Source organism: Mobula hypostoma, chromosome 18 (assembly GCF_963921235.1).
Source record: "Mobula hypostoma chromosome 18, sMobHyp1.1, whole genome shotgun sequence".
Taxonomy (NCBI): domain Eukaryota; kingdom Metazoa; phylum Chordata; class Chondrichthyes; order Myliobatiformes; family Myliobatidae; genus Mobula; species Mobula hypostoma.
In genome coordinates, this window is record NC_086114.1 from 67,352,828 (window position 1) to 67,365,195 (window position 12,368).

General features: G+C 51.3%; 1 protein-coding gene across 3 annotated transcripts in view; it reads left to right on the forward strand.

The window, feature by feature from the left end:
- The window catches only part of LOC134358613 (leucine-rich repeat and immunoglobulin-like domain-containing nogo receptor-interacting protein 1), a 452,689-nt gene that overhangs the window by 387,034 nt on the left and 53,287 nt on the right, over window positions 1-12,368 (forward strand). Inside the window, exon 1 of one of the 3 annotated variants that reach the window (XM_063071053.1) lies at window positions 4,297-4,660. The exons of the other annotated variants lie outside the window; for them this stretch is intronic. The gene's annotated coding sequence lies outside the window, so the exon portion shown is untranslated. Of the gene's footprint in view, window positions 1-4,296; window positions 4,661-12,368 lie in introns of those variants that run through there. 3 annotated transcript variants of the gene reach the window in all.

Sequence of the window (12,368 nt, forward strand, 5' to 3'; positions counted from 1 at the left end):
TCTTCACTGTGGAAGACATTAGCAGTGTGCCAGATGTTGAAGGGTGAGAGGGAAGAGAAGTGAGTGAAGTTACTATAACAAGTGAGAAGGTGCTAAAAAAGTTAAAAGACCTAAGGGTACATAAGTCACCTGGACCAGATGAACTGCACCCGAGGGTTCTGAAAAAGGTAGAGATTGTGGAGGATTTGTAATGATCTTTCAGAAGTCATTGGACTCTGGCATAGTGTCAGAGGACAGGAAAATTGCAAATGTCACTCTGCTCTTTAAGAAAGGAGAAAGGCAGAAGAAAGGAAATTATGGACCAGTTAGCCTGACCTCAGTGGTTGGGAAGATGTTGGAGTCAGTTGTGAAGGATGAGGTTATGGAGTACTGAGTGACACAGGACAAGACAGGACAAAGTCGGCTTGGTTTCCTTCAGGGAAAATCCTGCTTGACGAACCTGTTGGAATTCTTTGAGGAGATTTCAAGTAGGATAGATAAGGGGGATGTAGTAGATGTTGTATATTTGGACTTACAGAAAGCCCTTGACAAGGTGCCACACATGAGGCTGCTTACCAACTTTAAGAGTATTGCAGGAATATGGCCCATGGTATTACAGGAAAATTACTAACATGGTTAGAGCATTGGCTGATTGGTAGGAGGCAGCAACTGGGAATAAAAGGATCCTTGTCTGATTGGCTGCCAGTGACTAGTGGTGCTCCACAAGGGTCACTGCAGGGTCTGCCTCTTTCCATGCTGTATATCAATGATTTAGATGATGCAATAGATGGCTTTGTAGACACGTGTGTTGATGATACGAAGGAGGGGCAGGTAGTGTTGAGGAAACAGCTAGACTGTAGAAGGACAGATTTGGAGAATGGGCAAAAAAGTGGCAAATGAAATACAATGTTGGAAAATGCATAGTCATTTACTTTGGTAGAACAAATAAATGTGCAGACTATTTTCTAAATGGGGAGAAAAGTCCAAAAATCTAAGACGCAAAGTGATTTGGGAGTCCTTGTGCAGAACGCCTTGAAGGTTAACTTGCAGGTAGAGTCAGTAGTGAGGAAGGCAAATGCAATGTTACCATTTATTTCAAGAGGTCTAGAATACAAGAGCAGGGATGTGATGCTGAGTACCATGTGATACTGGTGAGGCCTCATCTTGTGTATTGTGAACAGTTTTGGGCTCTTCCATTTAAGTAAAGATGTGTTTCCATTGAAGAGGATTCTAAGGAAGTTCACAAGAATGATTCCAGAAATGAAAGGATTATTATATGAGGAACCCTTGATTGCACAGGGTCTGTACTTGCTGGAATTTGGAAGGATGAGGGGGGATCTCATTGAAATCTTTCAAAGGTTGAAAGGCCTAGACAGAATAGATGTGGAAAGAATGTTTCCCATGGCATGGGAGTCTAGGGCAAGAGAGCACATTGTCAGGGGGCATCGTTTTTTAAACAGAGATGTAGTGAAACTTCTTTAGCCAGAGGGTGGTGAATTTGTGGAATTTATTACCACAGGCAGCTGTGGAGGCTAGGTCATTGGATGTACTTAAGGCAGAGTTTGATAGGTTCTTGATTGGTCATGGCATCAAAGGCTACGGGGAGAAGGCTGGGGAGTGGGGCTGAGGAGGGCAAAAAAGAATCAGCCATGATTGCACGGTGGAGCAAACTTGATGAGCCAAACGGCTTAATTCTGCTCCTATGTCTTATGGTCTTTTGGTCTTATATCAGTGAGACCTGATGTAGATTGGGAGACCCATTCACCAAGCACCTATACTCCATCTGCCAGAAAAAGCGGGATCTCCCAGTGGCAACCCATTTCAATTCTACTTCCCATTCCCATTCCAACATGTCAGTCCATGGCCTCCTCGACTGCCCTGATGAAGCCACACTCAAGTTGGAGAAGCAACACCTTATATTCCATCTGGGTAGTCTCCAACCTGATGGCATGAACATTGATATCTCAAACTTCCAGTAATTGCCCCCTTACCTCTCCACCGTTCCCCATTCCCATTTCTCTCTCTCACCTTATCTCCTTATCTGCCCCCGGTGCTCTTCCCCTTTCCCTTTCTTCCATGGCCCTCTGTCCTCTCCCATCAGATTCCCCCTTCTCCAGCCCTTTATCTCTTTTACCAATCAATATCCAGTCTTGACTTCACCCCTCCCCCTCTCTGGTTCACCTATCACCTACATCTTCGTCCACTCCCCACAGCTTCTTACTTTGACATCTCATCTCTTTCTTCCCGTCCCGTCTCGATGAAGGGTCTCAGCCAAAAACATCAACAGTTTACTCATTTCCATGGATGCTGCCTGACCTGCTGAGTTCTCCAGCATTTTGTGTGTGTTAATCTTGCTTCCTACCCCACAACAGCCAGGGTCCCAGCACCGGTGCCAATGGAACACCACTAGTCACAGGCATCCAACCAGAGTCAGAATCGGGTTTAACATCTCTGACTTACAGTATCTCATGAAAAGTATTGTCTGGCACCAGCAGTACAGTGGACTACATAAAAAACATTATAAATTACAGTATAATATATATTTTTAAAATAAATAAGTAGCATAAAAGGACAGCAAAAATGTAGTGGGGAAGTGCTAATATGGTGGCTCGTTGTCCGTTCAAAAATCTGATGGCGTTGGGGAGAAAGCAGTTCCTGAAACCCTGCCATCATCTTTTGCCTCCTACTGTCAAGACATGACTTCTAAGCTGTGCACAGTAAGAACCAATAAATAGAAGCTGCTTCTCATGGGAGTGTGCTAAAAACCAGATGAAAAGGACATCAGGGGCAGCTTCTTCACACAAAGCTAGGTGAGTATTTGAAAAGAGATGCGAGAAATAGTGGTTCAAGTGGCCACATTAGCAATGTTTAAAAGAAAACTAACTGAGTTCATGGACACAAACAACAGGAATACTGCAGATGCTGGAAATTCAAGCAACACACAGTTCATGGACAGGTGAGGCTTAGTACAATGTGGCAAACGTGTGCTTCCACACTGATACCCCTTCCGCAGTGTGTCTGTCCCTCAGTACCAGCCCTCCCACAGTGTGACTCTCCCTCAGTACCACCCCTCCCACAGTGTGACCCTCCCTCAGTACGGCCTCAGTCACAGTGTGACCCTCCCTCGTTACCAACCCTCCCACAGTGTGACCCTCCCTCAGTATCACCCTTCACACAGTGTGACTCTCCCTCAATACCGCCCCTCCCACAGTGTGACCCTCCATCAGTACCACCACCCCACAGTGTGATTCCCTTCAGTACCACCCCTCCCACAGTGTGACTCTCCCTCAGTACCACCCCTCCTGCAGTGTGACTCCCCTCAGTACCACCCCTCCCACAGTGACCCTCCCTCAGTACCGCCCCTCCCACAGTGACCCTCCCTCGTTACCAACCCTCCCACAGTGTGACCCTCCCTCAGTATCACCCTTCCCACAGTGTAACCCTCCCTCGGTACCACCTTTCCCACAGTGAGACCCTCCCTCAGCGTCACCCCTCCCACAGTGTGACCCTCCCTCAGTACCACCCCTCCCACAGTGTGACTCTCCCTCGGTACCACCTTTCCCACAGTGAGACCCTCCCTCAGCGTCACCCCTCCCACAGTGTGACCCTCCCTCAGTACCACCCCTCCCACAGTGTGACTCTCCCTCAGTACCACCCCTCCCACAGTGTGACCCTCCCTCAGTACCACCCCTCCCACAGTGTGACTCTCCCTCAGTACCACCCCTCCCACAGTGTGACCCTCCCTCAGTACCACCCCCCCACAGTGTGACACTCCCTCAGTACCACCCCTCCCACAGTGTGACCCTCCCTCAGTACCACCCCTCCCACAGTGTGACCCTCCCTCAGGACCACCCCTCCCACAGTGTGACCCTCCCCCAGTACCACCCCTCCCACAGTGTGACACTCCCTCAGTACCACCCCTCCCACAGTGTGACCCTCCCTCAGTACCACCCCTCCCACAGTGTGACCCTCCCTCGGTACCACCCCCCCACAGTGTGACCCTCCCTCGGTACCACCCCCCCACAGTGTGACACTCCCTCGGTACCACCCCTCCCACAGTGTGACTCTCCCTCAGTACCACCCCTCCCACAGTGTGACCCTCCCTCTGTACCACCCCTCCCACAGTCTATGGTGGCCCGTTACTCGGAGTGGAGGAAGCGAGAGGGGGCGGCTTTGTTGGGGGAGAATGGAGGGTCTCGGTGACTCAGAGACACATCCCTATCTGTTCATCCAGAGGCGGGGGAGTGGGGGGGTTGTAATGGAGTTTGGTTGAGGTGTTGGGGGGAGTTATAGTGTGGCGTTCGAGGGCGAGTCGTTGGGTCAGGTCTCCCTCACAGGGTTCACAGGAAAGCGGCCATCGAAGAGTTAACGGGCTGCTCTTCCTGTGTGTGGCTGTCAGCCGGGTTTGAATCCGGAGCTGTACGCCCCCCTCCTCCCTTCCCATGAAATGTGGGATCTGCAGGCGCTTATTGCCCCGCCTGCCTTCTTCTCGCCCTCCCTCCCTCCGTCCGTCCACCTCCCCAGTGCCGGGCCTGCTTCGTGCCCACTGCCGTGCCGTGCCGTGTCCGTGTGATGTCTGGGAAAGAGGGCAGGGTGCGGACAATCGCCGAGCCTGGCCGAGCAGAAGTGACCAGCGCCCGGCACACCCAGCCATGATCTAGGACCTGAGAGCCTCGGAACGGTAAGTGCCCGTCGGCGGAGTTGCTGACACCGATCTGCCGGCTTCTCCCACCTTGCCCTGGATTCACGCCCACCGCTCGCCGCCAGAAATCACTGCTATCGCTCGAGGGTAACTTGTGTTTGGACCGGTTTCAAACACGGGATGGGTGCAGACCCAAAGATTACCCGGCCGGCGTTCGTGCTAGGATATACCGGTTTACAAAACCGGGTTGGAATTAACGTTTGACATTCCCATCACATATCAGTGCTGTGAATTCCTGCCTTTAAGCAACTGTGCTTTTGTGCGGTGCTGATGTGGGAGGCAGGCTCTGGTAATGTCGGACAGAGTGTGTGTGTGTGTGTGTGTGAGAGAGAGAGGGAGAGAGAGCTCTAATTCATCTAGAGCGATAGAGCGAAACCGGGGTGCGTAAGTGAGTGCCTTTTAGGGTGTGTATTGTGTGTTTCTGTGTGTGTATTTGTGTTTGTATCTGTGAGTATGTATTGTGTGGATCTGCGTGTGTCTATCTGTGTGTGTGTATGTTCGTGTATATATGGGTCTATGTATGTTTATTCAGTGTGTGCATATGTTTATGTGTTTATCTCTGTGAGTATGTCTGTGTGGATGTGTCTTTCTGTGTGTGTGCTTCAGGGTACTGGTGTGTGTGTGTGTGTGTGTGTGTGAGAGACCATGCGTGTAAGTGTTTGCATGTCCTCTGTGTGAATGCATGTGTGATGTGCACATGTGTGTGTTTGCATGTCTGTGCTCTGTATGATGCATATGTGTCTGTATGATGGTCTTGTGTGTATGTGAGGCAATACCCAAGTATATCCTGTGAAAGCCATACACACACACACATTTTAATGAATTTTTCCGTGTTTATCAGAGTAACTAGGCTATGCAATTCCTCATTTGAGAGTGTGAAATGGAACGGTGTGGAGGGAGCTTCACTCTGTGTCTCACCTCACTAGTGTGTGGCAGGACGGTGTGGAGGGAGATTCACTCTGTGTCTGACCCCATGAGTGTGTGGCAGAGCGGTGTGGGACGAGCATCACTCTCTGCCTGACTCCAGGAGTATGTGATGGGATGGTGTAGAGGGAACTACGTTTTAGATCTGACTCCAGAAGTGTGTGATGGGACGGTGTGGAGGGAGCCTCACGTTATATCTGACCCAGGAGTGTGTGATGGGACGGTGTGGAGGGAGCTTCACGTTATATCTGACCCAGGAGTGTGTGGAGGGAGCTCCACATTATATCTGACCCAGGAGTGTGTGATGGAAACTTCACTCTGTGTCTGATGCTGGGAGGGTGTGACAGGACGGTGTGGACGGAGTTTCACTCTGTGTCTGACCCCATGAGTGTATGGCAGAGCGGTGTGGGACGAGCATCACTCTCTGCCTGACCCCAGGAGTAGGTGATGGGATGGTATAGAGGGAACTACGTTTTAGATCTGACTCCAGGAGTAGGTGATGGGATGGTATAGAGGGAACTACGTTTTAGATCTGACTCGAGGAGTGTGTGATGGGACGGTGTGGAGGGAGCTTCACATTATATCTGACCCAGGAGTGTGTGTGTGTAATGGGATGGTGTGGAGGGAGCTTCATGTTATATCTGACCCAGGAGTGTGTGGAGGGAGCTCCACATTATATCTGACCCAGGAGTGTGTGGAGGGAGCTTCACGTTATATCTGACCCTGGGAGTGTGTGATGGGACGGCGTGGAGGGAGCTTCATGTTATATCTGACCCGGAAGTGTGTGATGGAAACTTCACTCTGTGTCTGATGCTGGGAGAGTGTGACAGGACGGTGTCGAGGGAGCTTCACTTTAGATCTGACCCCGGGTCTCGTTGATGCGACAGTGTGGACGAAGCATCACTCTGTGTCAGACTCTGGGAAAGTGTGATGGGACGGTGATGAGAGAGAGCTTCACTCTGTGTCTAATCCCAGGTGTGTGTGATGGGACAGTGTAGAGGGAGCTTCACTCTGTGTCAGACCCTAGGAGTGTAAAATGAGACTGTGTAGAGGGAGCTTCACTCTGTATATGACCCTGGGAGTGTGTGACTCTGTATATGACCCTGGGAGTGTGTGATGGGACAGTGTGGAGGGAGCTTCACTCTGTGTCTGACCCTGAGAATATGTGATGAGACAGTGTGGAGGGAGATGCACTTTGGGACTGACCCCAGGAGTGTGAGATGGAATGTTGTGGAGGGAGCTTCACTCTGTGTCAGATTTTGGGAGTGTATGATGATATGGTGTAGAGGGAACTTTACACCAAGTCTGATCCAGGGAATATGAGATATGACGGTGTGGAGGAAGTTTCACACTGTGTCTGTACCTGGGAATGTATGATGGGACAATGTGGAGGGAAATTCACACTGTATATGATCCTGGGTGTGTGTCATAGGAGAGTGTGGAGGGAGATTCACTCTGTATCTGACCCCGGTGGGGTGTGATAAGACAGATGAAATGAGATTCACTCTGAGTCTGACCCCGGAAGTATGTGTTGGAACAGTGTGGAGGGAGTATCACTCTCTGTCTGACCCTGGGAGTGTGTGATGGGATGGTATGGAGGGAGATTCACTCTCTGTGTGACCCCAGGAGTGTGTGCTTCGATTGTATGGAGGGAGATTCACGCTTTGTCTGACCACGGATGCGTGCGATGGGAAAGTTTGGAGGGAGATTCATTCTGTGTCTGACATTCCGGGAGTATGTGATGTGATGGGACGGTGTGCTGGGAGCTTCAGTGTGTGTCTGGCCCCAGGGGTGTGTGATGGGACAGTGTGGAGGGAGCTTCACTCTGGGTCTGACCCTGGGAGTGTGTGATGGGACAGAATGGAGGAAGATTCACTCTGTGTCTGACCCCGTGAGTATTTGATGTGACAGTTTGGAGGGAGATTAACTCAGTGTCTGATCCTGAGAGTGTGTGGTGGAACAGTGTGGAGGGAGCTTCACTCTGTGTCTGACCCTGGGGGGGTGTGGTGGGACAGTGTGGAGGGAGCTTCATTCTGGGTCTGACCCTGGGAGTGTGTGATGGGACAGTGTAGAGGGAGATTCACTCTGTATATGACCCCATGTGTGTGTGATGGGAAGGTGTAGAGGGAGCTTCACGCTCTGTACCTGGGAATGTGCAATGGGACAGTGTGGAGGGAGATTCACACTGTATATAACCCAGAGAGTGTGTCATAGGGGAGTGTGAAGGGAGATTCACTCCGTGTCTGAACCAGGAAGGGTGTGATGGGAGCTTCACTCTGTCTCCGATCCTTGGAATGTGATGGAAATCTGTTGAAGTAGATTCACTCCATGTCAGACCCTGGGATTGTGTGATGGGAAGGAGGGAGCTTAAATCTTTTTCAGAACCTGTGAGTGTGTGATGGCATGATGTGGAGGGAGCTTCACTCTGTGTCTGACCCCGGGAGTGTGTGATGTGATGATGAGGAGGGAGATTCACTCTGTGTCTGACCCCGGGAGTGTGTGATGTGATGGTGTAGAGGGAGATTCACTCTGTATCTGACCCCGGGAGTGTGTGATGGAATGGTGTGGATGGAGATTCACTCTGTGTCTGACCTTGGGAGTGTGTGTGATTGGATGGTGTGGATGGAGATTCACTCTGTGTCTGACCCTGGGCGTGTGTGATGGGATGGTGTGGATGGAGATTCACTCTGTGTCTGACCCTGGGCGTGTGTGATTGGATGGTGTGGAAGGAGATTCACTCTGTGTCTGACCCCGGGCGTGTGTGATGAGATGGTGTGGAAGGAGTTTCACTCTGTCTGACCCCGGGAGTGTGTGATGGGATGGTGTGGAGAGAGACTCACTCTGTGTCTGACACTGGGCGTGTGTGATGAGATGGTGTGGAAGGAGTTTCACTCTGTCTGACCCCGGGAGTGTGTGATTGGATGGTGTGGATGGAGATTCACTCAATGTCTAGCCCCGAGAGTGTGTGATGGGATGATGTGGAGAGAGATTCACTCTGTGTCTGACCCTGGGAGTGTGATTGGATGGTGTGGATGGAGATTCACTCTGTGTCTGACCCAGGGGGTGTGTGATGGGATGGTGTGAATGGAGATTCACTCTGTATCTGACCCTGGGAGTGTGTGATGGGATGGTATGGAGAGAGATTCACTCTGTGTCTGACCCTGGGCATGAGTGATGAGATGGTGTAGAAGGAGCTTCACTCTGTCTGACCCCGGGACATAAGTGTGTAATGAGACGGTGTTGTGGGAACTTCATCCTTGTCTGACCCTGGAACGGGACTGTGTGATGGGATGGTGTGGAGGGAACTTCACTCTGTCAGACTCTATTAGTCTATGATGGGACGGAGTGGAGGGAGATTCACTGCGTGTCTGACCGCAGGAATGTGTGATGGGACGGTGTGGATGGAGTTCCACTCTATGTCTAACCCGGAATTGTGTGATGGGACAGTGTGAAGGGAGCTTCACTCTATGTCTGACCCTGGGAGTGTGAGATGGGAAGGTGTGGAGGGAGCTTCACTTTGGATCTGACCCTGGAGGTGTGTGATGAGACGGTGGAGAGGGACCTTCACACCATGTCTGACTCTGGGAGTGTGAGATGGGACGATGTGGAGGGAATTTCACGCTGTGTCTATACCTGAGAGTGTGTGATGGGACAGTGTAGAGGGAGTTTCACTCTGTGTCTGACCCTGGGGGTGTGTGATGGGATGGTGTGGAGGGAACTTAACTCTGTGTCAGATCCTGGGAATGTGACAGGCATGTGTTGAGGGTGTTTCACTCTGTGTCAGAAACTGGGAGTGTGTGATGGAATGATGTGGAGGGAATTCCACTCTGTGTCAGACCCCCGAAGTGTGTGATGGGACAGTGTGGAGGGAATTCCACTGTGTCTGACCCTGGGAGTATGTGATGGGACTATCGAGAAAGCTTCACTCTGTATCAGAACCTTGGAGTGTGTGGAGAGAGCTTCACTCTCTGTCTGACCCTGGGAGTATGTGATGGGATGGTGTGGAGGGAGATTCATTCTGTATCTGACAACTGGGAGTATGTGATGTGATGGAACGATGTTCTGTGAGCTTCAGTGTGTGTCTGGCCCTGGAAGTGTGTGCTGGGATGGTGTGAGGGGGGCTTCACTGGGTCTGACCCTGTGAGTGTGTGATGGGATGGTGTGAAGAGAGCTTCACTGTGTGTCTGGCCCCAGGGGTGTGTGATGCGACGGAGTGGAGGGAGCTTCACTCTGGGTCTGACCCTGGGAGTCTTTCATGTGACAGTTTGGAGGGAGATTAACTCAGTGTCTGACCCCAGGAGTGTGTGATGGGACAGTGTGAAGGGAGATTCACTCTGTCTGACCCTGGGAGTGTGTGATCGGACAGTATGGAGGGAGACTCACTCTATGTATGACCCTGGGAGTGTGTGATCGGACAGTGTGGAGGGAGATCACTCTGTCTGACCCTGGGAGTGTGTGATCGGACAGTATGGAGGGAGACTCACTCTATGTATGACCCTGGGAGTGTGTGATCGGACAGTGTGGAGGGAGATCACTCTGTCTGACCCTGGGAGTGTGTGATCGGACAGTATGGAGGGAGACTCACTCTATGTATGACCCTGGGAGTGTGTGATCGGACAGTGTGGAGGGAGATCACTCTGTGTATGACCCTGAGAGTGTGTGATGGGACAGTGTAGAAGGAGATTCACTGTGTCTGACCCTGGGAGTGTGTGAAGGGAGCTTCACTCTGTGTCTGACCCTGGAGTCTGTGCTGGGACAGTGTGGAGGGAGATTCACTCTGTGGCAGACTCCAGGAGTGTGTGATGGGATGGTATGGAGGGAGCTTCACTTTGTGCGAGTGTGTTAGGGGATGGTGTGGAAGAAACTCCATTCTTTCTCTGACCCCGGGAGTGTGTGATTAATCAACGTAGATGGAGCTTCACTCTGTATATGATCCAGGAAGTGTGTGATGGGACGGTGTGGAGGGAGATTCACTCTCATGTGTGACCCCAAGAGTGTGTGCTTCAATTGCGTGAAGGGAGATTCACTCTGTCTGTCTACGGATGCGTGTGATGGGAAAGTTTGGAGGGAGATTCATTCTGTATCTGACAACTGGGAGTATGTGATGTGATAGAATGATGTGCTGTGAGCTTCAGTGGCCCTGGAAGTGTGTGCTGGGATGGTGTGAGGGGGGCTTCACTGGGTCTGACCCTGTGAGTGTGTGATGGGATGGTGTGAAGAGAGCTTCACTGTGTGTCTGGCCCCAGGGGTGTGTGATGCGACGGTGTGGAGGGAGCTTCACTCTGGGTCTGACCCTGGGAGTCTTTCATGTGACAGTTTGGAGGGAGATTAACTCAGTGTCTGACCCCAGGAGTGTGTGATGGGACAGTGTGAAGGGAGATTCACTCTGTCTGACCCTGGGAGTGTGTGATCGGACAGTATGGAGGGAGACTCACTCTATGTATGACCCTGGGAGTGTGTGATCGGACAGTGTGGAGGGAGATCACTCTGTCTGACCCTGGGAGTGTGTGATCGGACAGTATGGAGGGAGACTCACTCTATGTATGACCCTGGGAGTGTGTGATCGGACAGTGTGGAGGGAGCTTCACTCTGGGTCTGACCCTGGGAGTGTGTGATGGGACAGAATTGTGGGAGATTCACTCTGCATCTGACCCAGGGAGTATTTGCTGTGACAGTTTGGAGCGAGCTTCACTCTGTAGATGACTCTGGGAGTGTGTGATGGGTCAGAGTGGAGGGAGATTCACTCTGAGTCTAACCTAGGGAGTATTTGTTGTGACAGTTTGGAAGGAGATTATATCAGTGTCTGACCCCAGGAGAGTGTGATGGGACAGTGCGGAGGGAGCTTCACTCTATATATGACACTATGAGTGTGTGATGGGACGGTGTAGAGGGAGTTTCACTATGTCTTATCCTTGGAGTACTTGATGTGACAGTCTAGAGGGAGATTCACTCAGTGTCTGAACCTGGAAGAGTGTGATGGGAGAGTGTGGAGAGAGATTCACTCTGTTTCTGACCCTTCCAGTGCATGTGATGAGATGGTGTAGAGGGACCTTCAGTCTGTATTTTACCCAGGGAGCGTGTGATCGGACAGTGTGGAGGAAGCTTCAGTCAGTATCTGACCCTGGTAGTATGCGATGGGATGTTGTGGAGACAGATTCAGTCAGTATCTGACCCCGGGAGTGTGTGAGGGGATGTTGTGGAGGGAGATTCACTCTGTGTCTGACCCCTGGGAATGTGTGATGGGATGTTGCGGAGGGAGATTCACTCTGTGTCTGACCCTGGGAATGTGTGATGGGATGGTGTGGAGGGAGGTTCATTCTGTTTCTGACCCTGAGAGTGTGTGGTTGGACAGTGTGGAGGGAGGTTCATTCTGTATATGACCCTGAGAGTGTGTGAGGGGACAATGTGGAGGAGATGCACTCTGTGGCAGACGCCGGGGGTGCCTTACTGGGATTGTGTGGAGAGACATTGGGAATGTCAGAATGGTATAGAGGGAGCTTCACTCTTTGTCAGATCCTGATTGTGTTTGATGGAACGGTATGAAAGGACATTCACTCTGTGTCAGACCCACAGCTGAGTTTGATGAGATGGTGTGGAGAGAGCTCCACTCTGGGTCTGATCCTCGGATTGTCTGATGAGACAGTGTGAAGGGAGATTCACTCTGTCAGGCCCTGGAAGTGTCTGATGGGGCGGTGTAGAGGGAACATCAGTCTGTATCTGATCCTGCCGGTGTGTGATGAGACAGTGTGGAGGGAGATTCACA